The sequence below is a fragment of the Phacochoerus africanus genome, chromosome 9 (assembly GCF_016906955.1).
Source record: "Phacochoerus africanus isolate WHEZ1 chromosome 9, ROS_Pafr_v1, whole genome shotgun sequence".
NCBI classification, from domain to species: domain Eukaryota; kingdom Metazoa; phylum Chordata; class Mammalia; order Artiodactyla; family Suidae; genus Phacochoerus; species Phacochoerus africanus.
In genome coordinates this window covers 84,153,942-84,173,748 of record NC_062552.1, presented here as the reverse complement: position 1 = coordinate 84,173,748, position 19,807 = coordinate 84,153,942, and positions in this window count along the sequence as shown.

Genomic DNA, 19,807 nt, shown 5'->3' with positions numbered 1-19,807 from the left:
AGCCACAGCAACATGGGATCCGAGCCGAATCTGCAACCTACACCACTGCTCACGGCAACACCAGATCCTTAACCCACTGAGCAAGGCCAGGGATCGAACCCACAACCTCATGGTTCCTAGTCGGATTTGTTAACCACTGAGCCACGACGGGAACTCCCTCATCAGTGATTTGTATCTGTGTTTTTAAGACTAGCAGTTTGGGAAGCTGAAATAGACTGCTCAATCTATCAATAATACCAAAAAATTTAACAAATCATGCCAGAGTAAAGACTAAATTATCTTGTTCTCCTGTCTATAAAATATATCGCAAAATTTCCATTAAAAAGGATATAGCCAAAAGATCGAGGGAAAAATTATTATTGAGTACGCTAGGCAGATAATTAATAAAAAATTATGTATTTTTATGATATTTGCATAATTTGCCACTTTTAAAATTCTGTAGCTTATAATTTATTTTCTATTCTATATGTTATGTTTCTTATATAATTTTGTTAACTCATAATTATGTGTTCTTATACTCAGAAAAGATCTCCCAAGTGCATAAGATTTAGGCCACACAAAGCTGTGACCTACCCCTTGCCTTACCTAAAGGTAAGAATTTTTAGTTTTCTGAATGGCCTTGGGGACATTACAGAGCAGTGGTGGAGACTGCAGAGGTGGGGCCATCATACAAGCAAGGCCATGAGACATAAGCAAAGCATCATGTGGTAGGGTGAGCCTTAGCTGGCAACAGTCTTCTTTTCCTTTGTGGCTTTGCAGCCTGCAGATCCAAAGGTTTCTGGTCATGCCCCTTAAGAATCACTAGTGGGAGGGAGCAGTAGGTTAAGGATCTGATATTGATTCTTCAGCAGCTTGGGTTGCTGTTGCAGTGCAGGTACAATCTCCAGCCTGGTGCACTGGATTAAGGATCTGGCTTTGCTGCAGCTGTGGGGTAGGTTACAGCTGTGGGTTGGATTCTATTCCATATGCCAAAGGTGCAGCCGTAAAAATAATAAAATAAAATTAGCCATGGAGAGTCTGATATCCCACTTGCTTCCAGCAAGAAAGGAGTCAAATGAAGAAAGTAGAATATCTCCCCTTTGGAAGTAAGAGGAGGAAATGGGATAGAAAACATGAGAATACTATATCTGCCATGCAGTCAGGAAGCCATTGTGTAGTCCAAACAAAAGACGTAATCAAAGTTTAGGCCCTGCAGCTAAATTTTGTTTGAAGAGTAGAGTTTTTATCTTTCAGTTTGAGCAAGAACCAGTTCTGCTCCCTTGACCCTGGGCTACCTCAAGTATTTACATGACCAGCCAGGCTTTGCAAGTATTTGAAAGTGAAAATGGGCCACTTGAGTTGCCAAGGCCATAGTTTAACCCTGTCCTTAGAACCAAGCCTTCCTTGCCCTGCCCTCAGGCTCCCAGACTATTGCTTTGGTTTTCTGGACCATCTAGAAGTCCTGGTTCCCCTGGAAGTTAAACTTGAGGCTCCAGTAGCCAGCTAGGCAAGGAGCTTGTGGCTGGTATGCCTCCAAACAGTATCCATCAGTCTTGCTCCAGTCCATGCCTCAGTGAAAGCACACAGGAGCTGGTGAGGTGTGTCGGGGAGGGGCCAGGGGTTGGCAGGGTGCTTTGGCTCAGTAAACAGCTCTCTGTAGGACTTCTAGGCTTGGCAGAAGGGATCAACAACGCGGTTAGAAAACTCTGTCTCTCCACTTCATCTTTCCAAGAAAACAACCATCAAGGATTCACTTGTGCTAAAATATCCATTTCTGTGCATGACTTTTCAACATTACCACATCTTCCCACTCCCTACCCTCATCCATCAATTATCCTTACAGAGAAATGGACAATGAACATTAGAAGTGCCCCAGGCATCTCTATTCACTGCTGCTGTTTTCAATTGAACCTCGCAGGGCTTGTGTCTACAGGCTGCTCCCATCCTTCCCAGGCAGTAACAGACATTGGCTCTGTCTCCATTTTTCCCTAAATCCTACCACATGCAGGGGTTTAGTCTCACCACAGAGAATGGAGAACACTTAAAAAAAAAAAAAAATCAGAGTTCCCGTCGTGGCTCAGTGGTTAATGAATCCAACTAGGAAACATGAGGTTGTGGGTTTGATCCCTGGCCTCACTCAGTGGGTTAAGGATCCAGTGTTGCCGTGAGCTGTGGTGTAGGTTGCAGATGTGGCTCGGATCCCACGTTGCTGTGGCTGTTGTTAGGCCGTGTGGCTGTGGCCTAGGCCAGGGGCTACAGCTCCGATTAGACCCCTAGCCTGGGAACCTCCATATGTCACAGGAGCGGCCCTAGGAAAGGCAAAAAGACAAAAAGACAAAAAAAAAATCAGTGTCAAAAACACCAGCCTGTCTCGTAGCTGATAGGCAAGGCCCTCCTCGGGCCCCATGGACAGAGATTAATACTTGATTTCAGTTCCTGCTTGCTCTCATCCTTCCTGATTCTTAGAAAAGTTAGTGAGGGAAACTAAACCAAAAAGAGACAAGAAGTTGCTTTGGAGCTTCTGCTGAAAACTCATGAATTGAATACATGTAAAATTTTTAAATCGTTTCTTTTCTCACATACTTTGAGCACCTAGAATGCCCCAGGCTGTGTGCTAATCTCTTTGCACATGGTATCCTCTTCCATCCTTGTAGTAGCCTTTGAAATAACACCTGAGGGAGTTCCCATCATGGCGTAGCAGAAATGAATCAGACTAGAAATCATAAGGTTGCGGGTTCAATCCCTGGCCTCACTCAGTGGGCTAAGGACCCAGTGTTGCCATGAGCTGTGGTGTAAGAAGCAGACTTGGCTTGGATCCTGCGTTGCTGTGGCTGTGACTGTGGCTGTGGCCGGCAGCTGTAGCTCCAATTGGACACCTCTCCTGGGAATCTCCATATGCCACAAGTACAGCCCTAAAAAGCAAAAATAAAAATAAAAATAACGACTGAGCTAGTAAGATGCAGGATGGGCCAAAAGCTCAGCTTTCTTAGACTCCAGCTCTCTGTTGTGTTTTTGTGTATAAGTTTAAGAATCATAAGAACCTCTCCCACACAAATTCCCCAAGGGTTCCAGGCCTGGGAAACAGGTCTTGGAAGGCTTGGAAGGGAGAGGTGGGGGAAGAGCCAGAGGTCAGATATGGGGAGGAGCAGGAATGGGGGTATTTAGTGGTCTCCCTCACCTCTTGGTTGGAATGACTTAAAAAAAAAAAAGAATTATAGGCTTATATAGTCTTAAGCTAAGAAAAGAGACGAAATCACACAGTATATTATTAATAAGAAGATACAAAAATGTATACCTAAATCTGGGATTTTAGCTCCAACTTGCCACTGAAGACTCTAGAAAAGCTAAGCTGTCTCTTGAGAAAAGGGTCTTTCATTGTTTAAAACTACAACACACACACACACACACACACACACACACACACACACTACAGAGGGTAAAATAATAAGCAAGCAATTATTCTCCATCCCCAAATGAACAAATATTGTTTCTTCCTCTAAAAACAGCAGGTTTGCTAAATTGTCCCAAGTAATTGGAGAAAGGGGCCTTTAAAGATGAGATGTTATGTTTTCGATGGTGCCATCTGGTGGATTCATCCTAAAAGTACTGTCCGTTCTCGAAATTAAATTGACAGGAGAGGACAGACTCTAGTCCATAATGAGACATTCGGTCCCTTTTCCCTGTGGCTTTCCATTATTTTCCCTCTGGGCATCTTCCGTCTCCCTTCCATTCCACTACAATCAACTGATCCTTGAAGTTCCCCCTTTCATTTCATAGCCTTTTTGCTGCATGAGAGCCATTTTATGGCAAGATTTATAGCAATGTCAAGAATAAAGAAAACTGTTGTAAAATAACCATGGACAGCATTATAAACTGGCAATAAAATTGGCCATAATGCACAGCTGGTATTTATGCGGGCCACCTGTTCCATTTTTAGCCACTCCTGATCAACTGCTTTTACCCCATTCATTGTGCTTTGAAAGCCCTTTCACTTGCCTTCTCCCCCAAAGTTCTTCTAAAGTGAAATACTTTCTAGAATGTGTTGAGGCCTCATATCAAGCCAAGGTTGCTAGTCCACATAGCCATAACTATGCTAGAGGCCCATCATGGCTGATTCTTGCTTCTGAGTCTTGGCGTTCTGCCAAAATCCAGGTATAAGACAGAAGAAAATTTCACCAAAACTCATGTCAGCTGTAAAATACGATTGAATACCGGCACGCATATTCATATAAAAAATGGACAAAATGTTCAATATACTTCTCCAAATCTTTGGGGAAGGTACTAGATCCATCATTTGTAGAAGCGGTTCCCAATTCAGTAAAAGTTGAAAATTTTACACATTATCGCTAATCCTGGCAACAACTCTGCAAGATTGCTTGAATCAATTACTCGTTGCCCCTATGGCATCAGTAAGTAATTCTACCAACCTCAGTTTAGAAGTTGGCCTATCAACTGCGTAGTAATGTCATGAGAATTCAAAGGAATAGTAGTAATACCAAGATTTACCAAGCCCTTATTCTGTGTTAAGCACCTTTATGAGAGCTCTCCACATATTAACTCATTTTATATAGTCATGGGTCACCTATTATGTAGTATTAATATGCCCAGTTCATAAAAGAATGCTGAAACCCAAAGAAGTTAAGTAGCTTGCTGAAGGCCACAAGCTAATAAGTGACAAAGTCAGGATATAAACCCAAAAAAGTTAAACTCCAGAGCACAATGTTATTTCAACAAATAATTGTGAATAATATTTTAATGATTAATTTTTAAAAAAATCAGTGAGTGAAGTCAGAATGCATGTTGGAGTAAAGACTTTCAAACTAAAAATTATCTTCCTAGAAACAATGAGAAAGTTGGCAAAAATTGCCAATATCAACTTTTTTCAGAATGCCAGAAATTAACCAAAAGCTTGCAGCAGTTGGTAAAGTATCTATTTAAAAAACAGCTGAATCTTGCTGAGAACAATAGTTTTGTGGTTTTTAATTCAACTGAATTCCTTCCCTCACTCTCTAGCTCTGCTGTAACCTTGAAAAATAATCCCCAGTGCTGCCTTGGCGCCACCAGAGGGAGCAAAATGGACCTGGAGCCTTTTCAAAATTTCATTTCCAAACAATTATCATCTGATCTATCTAGTCAGCCCTGCCTTAGTGATTCCCTTGAAAACTCCACTTGCAAGGCTGTCTCTATTTAACCTGATTTAGAGATCTACTGGTTGCAGATGTTTAAGGAAATCCCTGTCCATTATTAACTGACCACTAAGCAAACCAAGTCCAGATTTCAGTGGCCACAAATGATGAAGAATACAGACTTTGTAGAACTAGTTTAGAAAAGATTCTAAATAAACAAAAATAACATAAAGCATAAACAACAGACACTCTGGTGTGGGGAGAGAATTTTATTTCTGAAGGTGCTACATTATATTATTTTAAATGACCAGTTTTCAAGTGAAATTTCAATGAATTTGAAGAACTAAGAGAGTATGGATTTTTTTTCTGCTCTTTTTGCTGAACTTCAATCTACTCATCATTTTTTAAATTAAAGTATAGTAGATTTACAATGTTCTTTCAATTTATGTTGTACAGCAAAGTGACCCACTAATACACATATGTACATTCTTTTTTTTCATATACTATTTTCTATTATGTTACAACTTAAGAGACTGGACATAGTTCCTTGTACTGTACAGTAGGACCCCATTGCTTATCCATTCCAAATGTAACGGTTTGCATCTACTGACCCCCAAGTCCCTGTCCATCCCACTACCCCCTTACCCCTGGCAACCACGAGTCTGCTCTCTGTGTTTATGATCTGCTTCTGTTTTATAGATAGGATCATTTCTGCCATATTTTAGATTCTACATATAAGTGATATTATATAGTACTTGTCTTTCTTTTTCTGACTTACTTCACTTGTATGAGAATCTCTAGTTTCATCCATGTTGCTGAAAATGACATTATTTTGTTCTTTTTATGGCTGAGTAGTATTCCATTGTGTATATGTACCACACCTTCTTAATCCATTCAAATATCAGTGGACACTTGGGTTGTTTCCATGTCTTGGCTATTGTGAATAGCACTTCAATGACACAGGAGTGCATGTATCTTTTTTTTAATTGACTAATTTTATTTATTTAATTTTTTATTAAAGTATAGTTGATTTACAACATTTCTTGAATTTCTGTTGTACAGAAAAGTGACCCAATCACACACAGTTCCCTGTATTATTCAGTAGGGCCCCACTGCCCATCCATTCCAAACGTAACAGTTTGCATCCAAAAACCCCAAACTCCCTCTTCATCCCATTCCCTCCCCTCTCCCCACTGAGAACCACGAGTCTGCTCTCCTTGGGCATGATCTATTTCTGTTTTGTAGATAGGATCCTCTGTACCATATTTAAGATTCCACGAATAACTGATATAATATGGTATTTGTCTTTTTCTTTCTGGCTTACTGAACTTAGTATGAGAATCTATAGTTACATCCATGTTGCTACAAATTGCATTAGTTTGTCTGACAACCCACTGAATGGGAGAAAATCTTTGCAAATGATGCAACAGACAAGGGCCTAATCTCCAAAATATACAAACAACTCATACAAATCAACAACAAAAATAAACACACAGCCCAATTGAAAAATGGGCAGAAGACCTAAATAGACATTTCTCTAAAGAAGACATACAGATAGCCAACAGGCACATGAAAAAATGCTAAACATTGCCAATCATTAGAGAAATGAAAATCAAAACTACAACAAGGTACCACCTCATACCAGTCAGAATGGTCATCATTAACAAGACAACAAATTACAAATGCTGGAGAAGGTGTGGAGAAAAGGGTACCCTCCTTCACTATTGCTGGTTATAACAAGTAAATTGGTATAACCACTTTGGAAAACAGTATGGAAGTACCTCAGAAACCTAAATATGGAACTACCATATAATCTAGCAATCCCACGCCTAGCCATATATCGAAACAAAACTTTCGTTCAAAAAGATACATGTACCTCTATGTTCATCACATAACTATTGACAATAATCAAGAAATGGAAACAACCTAAATGTCCATTGACAGATGAATAGATTAAGAAGACGTGGTACATATGTACAATGTGTACAGCTGTAAAAAATATGGCTTTTTAAAAGGACATAAAGTGATTAATAAAAATTTTTCCCTGAGGAAGCAGAGACAATTTTAAAGACAGTTCTTTAAATCAGCCATTTAAAACATATTCTAAACTCCAAAGAAAATGAAGTCTAAAGAACTAAAGGAAAATGTAAAAACGTCTCACCAAATGAAAGAATATTCATAAAGGGATAAAAATTATATATTAAAAACATAAATCTGGGGCTGAAAAATACAATAACTGAAATGAAAAATTTACTGTGAAGTATAGCATCAAATTTGAGCAAGCAGAAGAAAGTATTGCAAATTTGAAGATGCACCAACTGATATCACCTAGTCTGAAGAACAGAAAGTAAAATTAAAAAATTAACATAGCATTAAAAGCCTGTGTGACAACATCAAGCAAACCAACATATGTAACACATCTCAGGAGGGGAGAAAGAAAAAGGAACAGAAAGAATACTTGAATAAATATGGCTCAGGAGGTGCCATAGTGGCTCACCAGTAACAAACCTGACTAGGATCAGTGAGGATGAGGGTTCATTCTTTGGCCTCGCTCAGTGGATTAAGGATCCAACATTGCTGTGAGCTGTGGTATAGGTCACAGATGCAGCTCAGATCTTGCATTGCTGAGGCTGTGGTGTAGACCAGCACTATAGTTCTGATTTGACCCCTAATCTGGGAATTTCCATTTGCTATGGGTGCTGCTCTAAAGGCAACCAAAAAACAAAAGAGAGAGAGAGAAGAAGAGAAATATGGCTTAAAAATTGCAAAATTTGAAGCAAAACATTGACCTACCCATTCAGGAAGCTCAACAAAGACCAAGTAGGAAAAATAAACTCAGATACACAGCCAGACACATCATAATACAAACTGTTGGAAGACGCAGGCAAAAGAGGATATTGAAATCACAGAGAGAAGAAAATTATCATGTGTAAGGATCCTCAATCAGCTGTTTTCTCATCAGGAACCATGGAGACCAGATGTTGGAAGACATATTCAAAGTGCTGACAACAACAACAACAACAAAAAAAGCCTGTTGACAAATAATTTTATATCCAGCAAAAGTATCCTTACAAATGAAGAATAAATTAGGATACTCCCAGACAGAAAAAAACTGAATTTCTCACTAGACCTGCCCTGTAAAATGTCCTACAGACTGAAATGAAAGGACATTAGAAAACAACTCAAATCCACATAAAAAAACAAGGCCCCAGGAAAGGTAATGACATAGGTAAATATAAAACACTATATAAATGTATTTTTTATTATAACTCTTTGTTTATCCTATCTAATTTAAAAGAAAGCTGTATAGTCATAATTATAAATCTATGTTGATGGGTATACTCTGTACAAAAAACTAATTTCTACAGTAATAAAAGCACAAAGGAGGAGGCAGCGGCATAGCCATATAGAAGTAGTCTTTCTATACTACTATAATTAAGCTGGCATTAATACAAATTGCATTCTAATAAGTTAAGGTGTAAATTGTAATCCCCAGGGCCAACACAAAAGGAGTCAATTAAAATATATAGTAAAAGAACCATCAAGGAAATCAAAATAAAACACTAGAAAATATATATCTATATAACACAAAAAAGTCAGTAATGAGGATAAAAAGACATAGGATAAATAGAATACAGATAGCAAGATTGCAGATATAAACCTACATAAAAGACATGGATACAAAATAATTAAGCTCTATTAAAAGGCAGAGCTTGGCAGAATGAGCTTTTTTTTTTTTAACAAATTCAATAACCTAAACTTTGACTTTGAAAAACAAGAAAACAAAGAGCAAACTAAAACAAGGGAAAACAGGAGAAAGACCAAATTACTGAAACCAAGAAAGAGAAATGTTACTACCTACCTTTTAGAAAGAAAAGGAATCACAGGGAATACTATAAACAATTGTAAATGGATATATTCCTAGAAAGACAAAAAAACAGCTTAACTTATTTAAGAAGAAAAAAAATCTGAATATACTTAAAGCAAGAAAAGAAATTGATTACTAGCCAAAAAAAATTCCCACAAAGAAAATCAAAAGACCAAATGACTTCACTGGTGAATTCTATCAAATATTTAAAAATGAATTAATACCAACCCTTCACAAACTCTTCAAAAAAAAGGAAAAAATAAGGGGAAATTTCTGAACTTAATTTTTGAAGTCAGTATTACCCTGATACCAAAACCAAATGAAGATATCACCAGAAAAATACAGACCGGCAACTCTTATGAATATGGATGCAAAAATCCTCTACAAAATACTAGCAAACCAAATCCTGCAAATATATCAAGGATTATACTCTATGAACAAGTAGAATGCAAGAGTAGTTCCATATATAAAAATTAATTCATGTAATACACAGTATTAATAGAACAATGACAAATAACTATGATAATCTCAACAAAGAAAAAATAACAAAATACATCACAACTTCAAAACAAAAATATTCAACAAGTTAGGAGTAAAAGAGAATTTTCTCAACCTGATAAAATGGATATATCAAAACCCCATTCTAATATATCTCACTTAATGGTAAAAGGATATAATTTTCCTCCTGATAATTAGTAATAAAACAAGGATATCTACCCTTAACAATTCTATTTAAATTGTTCTAGAGATTTGAGCTTGAGCAATTTAGGAAAGCAAAAGAAATAAAAGGAATTCAGATCAGAAAGGAAGATGTAAAAACAGATGATAAAATCTTGAACATAGAAAATCCTAAAAAATCCACCAAAAAAAGAAAAACAATCACCAACAACAAACTATTATAGCTAATTAACACATTCAGTAAGGTTGCAGGACATAGGATCAAAATACTATAGTTTGTTGCATTTCTATATATTAGCAATGAACAATCCTAAAAGAAATTAACAATTTTATAATAGCATCAAAAAGAACACAATTTAACAAAAAATAATAAGTTTAACAAAAGAAACACAAGTCATATACAATGAAAACTACAAAACAGTGCTGAAAGTAAAAAGATCTAAAAATGGAAAGATATCCTACATTCATTGATAAGAAGACTAGATATTTTTAGGATGGCAATACTCCCCAAATTTCTCTACAGATTAAATATAATTCTTATCAAAATTGCAACTTCCTTTTTCTGCATGAATTGACAAGATTACAAAGTTCATATGGAAATAAAAGTGACCTTGAATGGTCAAACAATTTTGAAAAGAAAAAGAATGTTTGTGACCGGGTCACTTTGCTGTACAGTAGAAAACTGACAGAACACTGTCAACCAACTATAGTGGAAAAAATAAAAATCATTTAAAGAGAAAAAAATAGAAAAGTATTACGAAATATAATAGAGTCTTGCATTCACTTCTTTTTCAAAAAAAAGAAAAAGAATGTTTGAAGACACACACTCCCAATTTCAAAACCTACTGCAAAACTTCAGTAATCAAGATAACTTGATATTGGCGTAAGAACAGACACAAAGATCAATGGAACAGAATTGAGAGTCTATTCACCTATATCCATTAACCTATGATAAATTAATTTTTAACAAGTGTCAAAATCATTCAATGGTGAAGGAATAGTCTTTTCAACAAATAGTGTTTTTTATACAAAAGTTATTGGAGTACACTTGACTTACAATGCTGTGTTAGTTTAAGGTATACAGCAAAACGAATTAGATATACATACATACATATACATATACACACTCCATTCTTTTACAGATTATTTCCCCACAGAGGTTATCACAGAGTTTTGAATAGATTTCCCCATGCTAGAGAATAAGTCCTAGTTATCCATCAATTTTGTATATAGTAACGTGTATATACTACTCCCAGTTTCCCAATCCATCCCTCCCCGCAATATCTCCTCCCCGCAATATCAACCATAAAGTTGGTTTCAAAACCTTTGACCCTGTTTCTGTTTTGTGAATAAGTTTTTTTGTGTCATATTTGATTAGATTCTACATATTAGTGATCTCATATGACATCTGTCTTTGTCTGACTTACTTCACTTAGTATATAATCTCTAGGTCCACCAATGTTGCCTCAAATGGCATTATTTGTCTTTTTTATGGCCAAGTAATATTAAAGATTGTATATCCTTATAATGGACAATTATTCATCCCTACAAAGGAATGAAGTGATAATCATGCTACAACATGGACAAACCTTGAAAAAAGTATGCTAAGTGGAAGAAGTCAGACACTGAAGATCACATAAGTATGACTCCACTTATATGCCATGTCCAGAATAGGCAAATGCACAGAGACAGAAAGTAGATTTGCAATCAGGGGCTGGAGAAGCAAATGGGGAGTGACTGCTAATGGGAACCAGGTTTTTCTTTGAGATAACAAAAATGTTCTGGAATTATATAGTAGTGATGGTTGCATAATCTAGTGAATATACTAAGAAACACCGAATTGAATACTTTAAAATGATGAGTTTTATGTTATGTGAATTACATTTCAATTTTTAAATATATTCTTAGAATCACATAAGCATTTTACATTTATGTAGTGATATGCAGCTTCCAAATTTCTGTTTCATACAGTTTATGATCTGACCTTCACATTCTTAGGCTATGTGCAAGGTAGGCCCTATGACCTCATGGTCATTTTGGGGGTCCAGAGCCTTTGCTTTTTCCCTCTGTCAAATCCCAGGGCATTGTCATGGTCTGCCCAGTCAAAACTGAGTCATTCCAAAACCTGGAGCAGAGAAGACTTCTCAGATTCCCCTGGAGAGAACTTTAACATATGGCAGCTATCTCCTTCGGATAGAGGCTCAAAAATGTAATCTAGCCATGTGCCTAGTATCAGAGAAAACGGATTTTGGTGGACAGGCTTCACTATTTGCCAAATATATTAAAATTTCTAGGCAAAACACATTAGAGGGCCAATCTGTGAATCACTAGCCATTTTGCAGCACATCTGGAGATGACCATGACCACCTGTCATAAGAATTCAACTCCTCTGTCTCATCTTCAAGTCCCTCCATAATCCATCCCTACCTCACTCAGACTGCTCTGTGAACCCTAATCCTCAGCTCATTACATACTCTGCTTCAGGAGGGTCTACCAGCAAGTGCTGATCATTCTAGCCCTTCCCTGTTGCTTACATGTTTGTCCAGCTCCCTTTATTACATCTAAAATTTGCCCTTCCTCCAAGTCCAGTTCAAGTGCATCCTGTTCTGTAGAGCCATCCTTGACAAACAGTTTTTGTATGGCTATGTCTCCCTGAGCATTTTTTTCTTTTTCATAATTTTATTGGAATTCTTATAATGTTGTATCTGTTTCACACGCACAGAAAAGTGAATCAGTTATATACATATACATATATTCATATTTCCTATATAGGTTATCACAAATTATTGTTGGAGTACAGCTGACTTACAATGTATTAGTTTCATGCGTATAGCAAAATGAATCAATCTTTTCTGGTTCTTTTTTCTTATATGGGTTATTATGAACTATTGAGTAGATTTTCCTGTGCCATACAGTAGGTTCTTGTTAGTAACCTATTTTACAGAATAATGTGTATATGTTGTTCCCATCCTCTTAATTCCTCCCTCTTCTCCCCACTGTTTGTCCTATAGTAGCCATAAGATTGGTTTTGAAATCTGTGAATTTGTTTCTATTTTGTGAATAAGTTATTTTGTATCATATATTATTAAATTCCATATATAAGTGATATCATATAATATTTGTCTTTCTTTGAGTTATTTTGCTCAGTATGATGATCTCTTGGTCCATCTATGTGGCTATAAATGGCACTATTTCATTCATTTTATGGCTAAGTAATATTCCTATATATATATATATATATATACATACCATATTTTGTTTATCCATTCCTCTGTAGATGACATTTTTGTTGCTTCCATGTCTTGACTGTTGTAAATAGTGCTGCAATGAACATTGCGGTGCATGTATCCTTTCAAATTATGGTTTTCTCCAGAAATATGCCCAGGAATGGGATTGCTGGATCATATGGTAGTTTTATATTTAGTTTTTTAAGGAACCTCCATACTCTCCTCCATAGTGGTTATACCAATGTCATTCCCACCATCCTTGATCTGACTCTTTCTCAGCCCCTGAGACAACCACTCAAGAAAGCCTCCACCTCAGACAGTGTCTACCTTCTCTAAAGCAGCATCTTAGGCTTACGTAGAAGAGAAGTCGGTATAATATTATACAAAGCAACTCCACCCACCACAACTACACACACAGGCCTTCCCTTAGTCACGACTTAAAGCCAATCTTTCTGCTTTCATTCAAGATGAGAATAAGAAAGTACCAAGTGCACCACTTGTTTTTCACCAGTTCATATTGGCCATTTCCAGACCAGCCACAAGGTCATGGAGACAGCTGGGTTTTGCTGCCTGAACTGGTGAAACATCACGCCTGCTGCAATGCCTCAGGATATGTGTGGGGTGAGGCTGCCTAGGGTACAGGCTTAATGCAGTCGCACAGCCTATTCAGAGCAAAAACCTCCCAAAATCCTTTGCTGTGTCTTCAGGCCACCACCCCAGGCATGGAGTTTCTGGGAGTATTTTCTCTGCTGGGTTTGATGAAGCAAGGGGAAGTTTGCAAAATGTTAAGTGAAAGTAAATTCCAGGCAAATCTTCTTCTTCTTCTTTTTTTTTTTTTTTAATTTTTCAACCAAAACAGATGAATAAAATGCAAGGCAGCCTGATCAGGAGCAAAAGCCAAACCAAAGCTGGCTGAGCTTCGGAAAGACCCATGCTCAGCACAGTGCTAAAGCACTGAGGGTCATCAAGGACCTCAGTCTGGATGCAAAGCAGCTCTCCTGGACATGACTTTCAAAGCTGAGATGAATGAGTAGCACATGCAGGGGCCAGGAATTAATCCTCCTAATGGACTCCACATTGCTCGCTTCCTCATTAACGTGCTTTACCCAGTTTGTGGCCTCTGAATTTTAAGAGAGATGTCAAGACCTGGAGATGGTCCAGGGAAAAGCAATAAAAATGATTAAAGGGCAGGGAAGCAGTTCTGAGAAAAGGTGAGTGGAAAATTAGAGGCTGGAGGAGGCAAGGACACCAGTGACTCTAGCCATGGCCTTTGTCTGAATAAAAGGTCAGGTGCATCCAAGCCCTGGAAAACTCACTCCACACTCAGCTGCATCCAATGGAACTTAATGTCTAGGTATTTTGAAATAATTTCTTTTAAAAGTTAAAAAACATTTTTTTTTCCCATTTTCGTCCAGCTTGTGTTGTGTCAACCCAGTCTGAGTCTAAATCAAGCACAGACATTCGCCTCCTGACAGTTATCTCTACCATGTGCTGGTTTTGTGTTTCGTGAATTGAAATGAACACAGGGACTTGAGGAGTCTAACCTTTCAAATAAAAAGAGGGCAAAGTAAATGTGAGAATTCCAAGGCTGGCCAAAGAACATGTTTCAGAGGGAACACAAGAGAAATATAGGGGGAAGAAAGGCAAAGAGGTCAAATGCTCTGTGGGTCAACTGTGATCGACCAGCTGTCTTAGGTGGATACAGCCACCAGGGATAAGGAAGCCATAGTGCGTACCTTCAAGGTGCATTAGGTGAACGAAACCAGGCAGTGTGAGAAGTGTCCAGATGGGGTCAGAGGTAGGAGCTATGGACACACAGATGAGGACCACCTACCTCCCTCTGGGCAAGGATTCTCTGATCTAATCTGAGAGGCATTTTCTTCCTGACTCTGAGTATTTGAAGTGAACTTTCCTGCCCAAGATTGCAAAGTCAGTGAGTAGGGAGTGAAGTACCAGCTCAAGGACCAGGTGCCATAGCAATGCAGCCAGGATGGATCTGAGACAGCACCTCTAAAGTTATCTCAGCTTATCCATTTAAAGGATCATCTCCTCTTGGCTACCTAAAGAGAAACTAACAGTCATCAATGACACTGAGGACCCACCATGTGTGAGATCTTGTAGGAAAAGAGTCCATTCATCAGTTCAATGATTCATACCATGTACTTCTTTGTCCACACAAGTATGCCTACTTCTCTGAGTCTTCTGATCACTTCCATTATTACCTGACATGACTGTTCTAGGATACCTACTTCACGTGTCCTCCTTTGCTGTCTCCAAGCTCCCAAGAACCATGCTAGTTGTGTGTTAGCATCATCTACCAGATGGTCAATTAAATGCTAATCCTGTAGCATGGGTGCATGATCCCTGTCAAGAGGTTATTCCTTACCCAATGTTATACTCCAACACTGTCTCCTCCATCCAGAAGCTAAGCACCCTGGCCTGAGAATACTCCCCTGAGTGCTCCTGACACCAGCAGATGAGGTTCTTCAGCATCTTTGTGGTAGAGTCCCTCTCCTCTTTGCCATCCCAGGCCATAAATGGCAGCTCAGGTTGTACCATTGATCTGGAGGTCAGGTCAGAAGGTAGAAGTGGATTGGACCCTGATTAGGGGGAAACATACCCAGACATCCCCACCCCAAGTGTCAGGGTCTCAGCCCTAATCTGTTAAGTACTCTGAGCTTCAAATAGCAGATCTGTCAAGGTTGAGAACACCAACTTCTAGATGGATGTCCTACTGTTATAGTTAAGTACCAAGTCAAATCCTGGGCTCTTTTTACCCTCTGGCTAGAGGAAGTAAGACTCTTTAAAAGCTGAAATGAAGTAAATCAGACAGAGTAAGACAAACATCATATGATATCACTTATATGTAGAATCTACAAAAAGGGTACAAATGAAATTATCTGCAGAACAGAAACAGATTCAAAGACTTTGAGAACAAACTTAGGGTTGCCAAAGGGAATAGGTAGGGGGAGGGATGGACTGGGAACTTGGGATTGGCATATGCACACTGAAGTATATGGAATGGCTGGCCAATGGGGACCTGCTGTATAGCACAGGGAATTCTACCCAATATTCTGTGAAAACCTATATGGGAAAAGAATCTGAAAAAGAATGGATGTGTGCACATGTATGACTGAATCACTTTGTTGTATGGCAGAAATTATCACAACATTGAAATTCCACTAGACTTCAATAAAACTTTAAACAATAAAAAACAGAATAAAATAAAATAAAAGCCACCAAGGAGAACTTTGCATTCTCACACTTCGCCTTATGTTGGTGATGAATCACCCTTAGCCACTCCATTGTTTTTCTCTAATGCAGTGATAACCCCATTGATAGTCTTATCATTTCTAACTTTTTAAGTTTTACCAAACTTCTCAATGCCTTAGACACTATGCCCACAATGCCCACCTTCCTCTGACATGACAGCCCAGCCCTCCACCTGTGACCAGTCTATAATACAGCACTGCCCAGGCCCAGGGAACTCAGGACTCCACCTACCCTGGAGGAGGGCACTTTCACTGCCAGCTGGCTTGTAGTGACCCAGCCCCCAAATTCCATTTTTAAATCTGCTTCCTCAGAGGACTGCTGGCACCTATGGCTGTTGGTTAGATTCCTCAGGAAACAGGCTTTGATGTCTGAAGCTGAGTAGTCCTGAATTGAGGCAAGTTTGTCAGGCTTTCAGGCCCCTCCATTGACGAGTTCTTGGATACAAACTGCCCCCAGAGAAGGGGTGCAGCTGTGGATGAGAGAGCTCCCTTTATTTTCTCTCTCTCTCTCTTTTTTTTTTAGGGCTATACCCATGGCATATGGAAGCTCCCAAGGTAGGGGTTGAATCAGAGCTACACCTGCTGGCCTGTGCCACAGCCACAGCTACAGCAACTCAGGATCCAAGCCATGTCTATGACCTATACCACAGCTCATGTCAATGCCAGATCCTTAACCCACTGAGTGAGGCCAGGGATCACACCTGCATCCTCATGGATACTAGTCATATTTGTTTACGCTGAGCCACAGTGGCAACTCCTAAGAGAGCTCCTTTTAGACACAGAGAAGACAGCTCCTGGAAAGGGACATGGCTGTGAGTGGTCAGCAGTAGCACCCTTGGCAGTTATGGGAAGAAGGGCCTTGGAAATATATATTTTTTATTTTTTTATTTTTTTAGGGCCTCACCTGTGACATATGGAAGTGCCCAGGATAAGAGTTGAATTGGATTAGAGTAACGACAGTAAAAAAAAATAAATAAACAAATGGGACCTAATTAAACTTAAAAGTTTCTGCACAGCAAAGAAAACCCTAAACAAAATGAAAAGACAACCCACAGAATGCGAGAAAATCTTTGCAAATGAATTGACTGACAAGGGATTAATCTCCAAAATTTATAAACACCTTCTGCAGCTCCATACCAAAACAAACAACCCCATCCAAAAATGGGCAGAAGATCTAAACAGACAGTTCTCCAAGGACATACAGATGGCCAAAAAACACATAAAAAGATGTTCAACATCACTCATTATTAGAGAAATGCAAATCAAAACCACTCTGAGGTACCACCTTAAACCAACCAAAATGGCCATCATCAAAAAGTCTACAAACAATAAGTGCTGGAGAGGGTGTGGAGAAAAAGGAACCCTAGTACACTGTTGGTCGGATTGTAAATTGGTGCAACCACTGTGGAAAACAGGATGGAGATTCCTCAGAAAACTAAAAGTAGAACCACCATTCGATCCAGCAATCCCACTCCTGGGCATCTATCCAGAGAAAACCATGACTCGTAAAGACACATGTACTCCAATGTTCATTGCAGCGATTTCCAATAGCCAAGACATGGAAACAACCTAAATGTCCATCGACAGAGGAGTGGATCCAGAAGATGTGGTACATATACACAATGGAATATTACTCAGCCATTAAAAGGAACAAAATACCGGCATTTTTAGCAACATGGATAGACCTAGAAATTATCATTCTAAGTGAAGTCAGCCATAGAATGAGACACCAACATCAAATGCTTTCAAGGACATGTGGAATTGAAAAAAGGACAGGATGAACTTCTTTGCAGACAGATACTGACTCACAGACTTTGAAAAACTTATGGTTTCTGGAAGAGACAGTTTGGGGGGTGGGGGGATGCACTTGTGTTGTGACATGGAAGTCCTATAAAATTGGATTGTGATGATCATTGTACAACTATAAATGTAATACATTCATTGAGTATTAAAAAAAAAGAAGAAGAAAAAAAAAGTTGAATTGGAGCTGCAGCTGCCAGCCTACACAAGCCACAGCAATGTGGGATCTGAGCCACATCTGAGACCATGCCGCAGAGCAATGCCATATCCTTAACCCACTGAGCAAGGCCAGGGATCGAACCCAAATCCTCTCAGACACTAGTCGGATTCTTAACCCCCTGAGCCACAAGAAGAACACCCTGGGGGGCCTTGGTCTTAAAGGGAGATTGAGGCACCATAACTCAGCATCTACAAGAGCATCTTAGTCTAAAACATTCCAAGAAGCTCATAGACACTCATACCACAGAGGAGGTGAAGAAAGAGGAATAAAATAAAATTGCATTTAGTACTCACAATGCAAATAAGTGGGGCCCTATAGGGCCTTTCCAGGACAGACCCCCTCCCCACTATCCTCTGGTTTAGCTCCTCTCTGAAGTATTTAGGTAACAGTAGCTGATGCACATTTCCTGAATTGTTTTTACAGATGCTAAAACCACCAGCCAACAGGAGAAATTCACTACTTGATGATGATGAGCCTTTATCCCCCAAACCTATTGGAACCTAAGGACTGATGATGTTAACCCCTGTGTAATCACCTGTTACTTCACCATCAACTAATCAGAAAATTGTCATACCCTGCCACTCCCTTTCCTCATCTTGCCTTTAAAAAGGAGATCCTGATTTTTATAAAGGGTTCCCTCTGAGGCAGGCATTGCTCTAGGCCCTTGGAGACAGGGAGATGAAAAGACAGACTTCCTGTTTTCAAGGAGCTTAAATCCTTGGGAGATAAACGTGCAAATAAACAGTAGAGCTACAGTAAGATTACTACTGCCCCCAGGGCAATCCCTCCCAGGACAGGGCTTCTCAAGCCCCTGCACTTAATAAAGAGATTTTCTCTCTCAAAGAAACATTGTACTTTGCATTAGTAGAAGCTACTGTAAGTCAAGGTGAAGAAATCGAGGCCACTTGGATACAAGGCAGCAACTGGAGTTTAGGTACCCCTGCTGCATTTAAAACGACCAGGGTGTGATCTGATTTAGCAACATGTCTTGAAAGGGTTGGAGGTTTCCAGTGCAAGGGCAGCCTAACTCCTGAATGCTGGCTGGCCAGGCCACTCTCCATACAAGACTAGGCGTGCTCAGTGCCTTAAAGGAAGAGCAGCAGGCTCTGACCAGCTGGGCATTCCAGTCCTGCCCCAGCTCTTAGGACTCCTGGAGATCGCTCCGACCAGCTTAAGAAATCTATATATCTCATCTCCCATACCACACCTGGGGTTTCCTGCTCAACCCTAAAAGCCCGGGTTTATCCATGAGTCCTTTGCATTTTTGAGACAAGGGGAAGGATGAAAGCTTGGTTCCAAAGCCAGGTAAGTATAAGAGAGTACAGCAAACTGAAATGCTCACTTCTTTGGCTTCCAAATTTTTGTGAACCAGGAAAATGTATCATTGGCCAAAGCAGATGGAAGAATGCCCCTCTAACTAAAATGCTGCAAATTTACTCTGAGGGCATGCCAAACGATAAGAATACAAATTTAGGGATGTTATTTGCAAAATTCACTCCTTAAAAATACCAACTGGAGTTTCCTAGGGGCTCAGTTGGTTAAGGATCTGCCATTGGCAATGCTGTGGCTCTGTTCACTGCAGTGGCACGAGTTTGCTCCCCGGCCCTGGAACTTCCACATGTTATGGGCATGGCCAA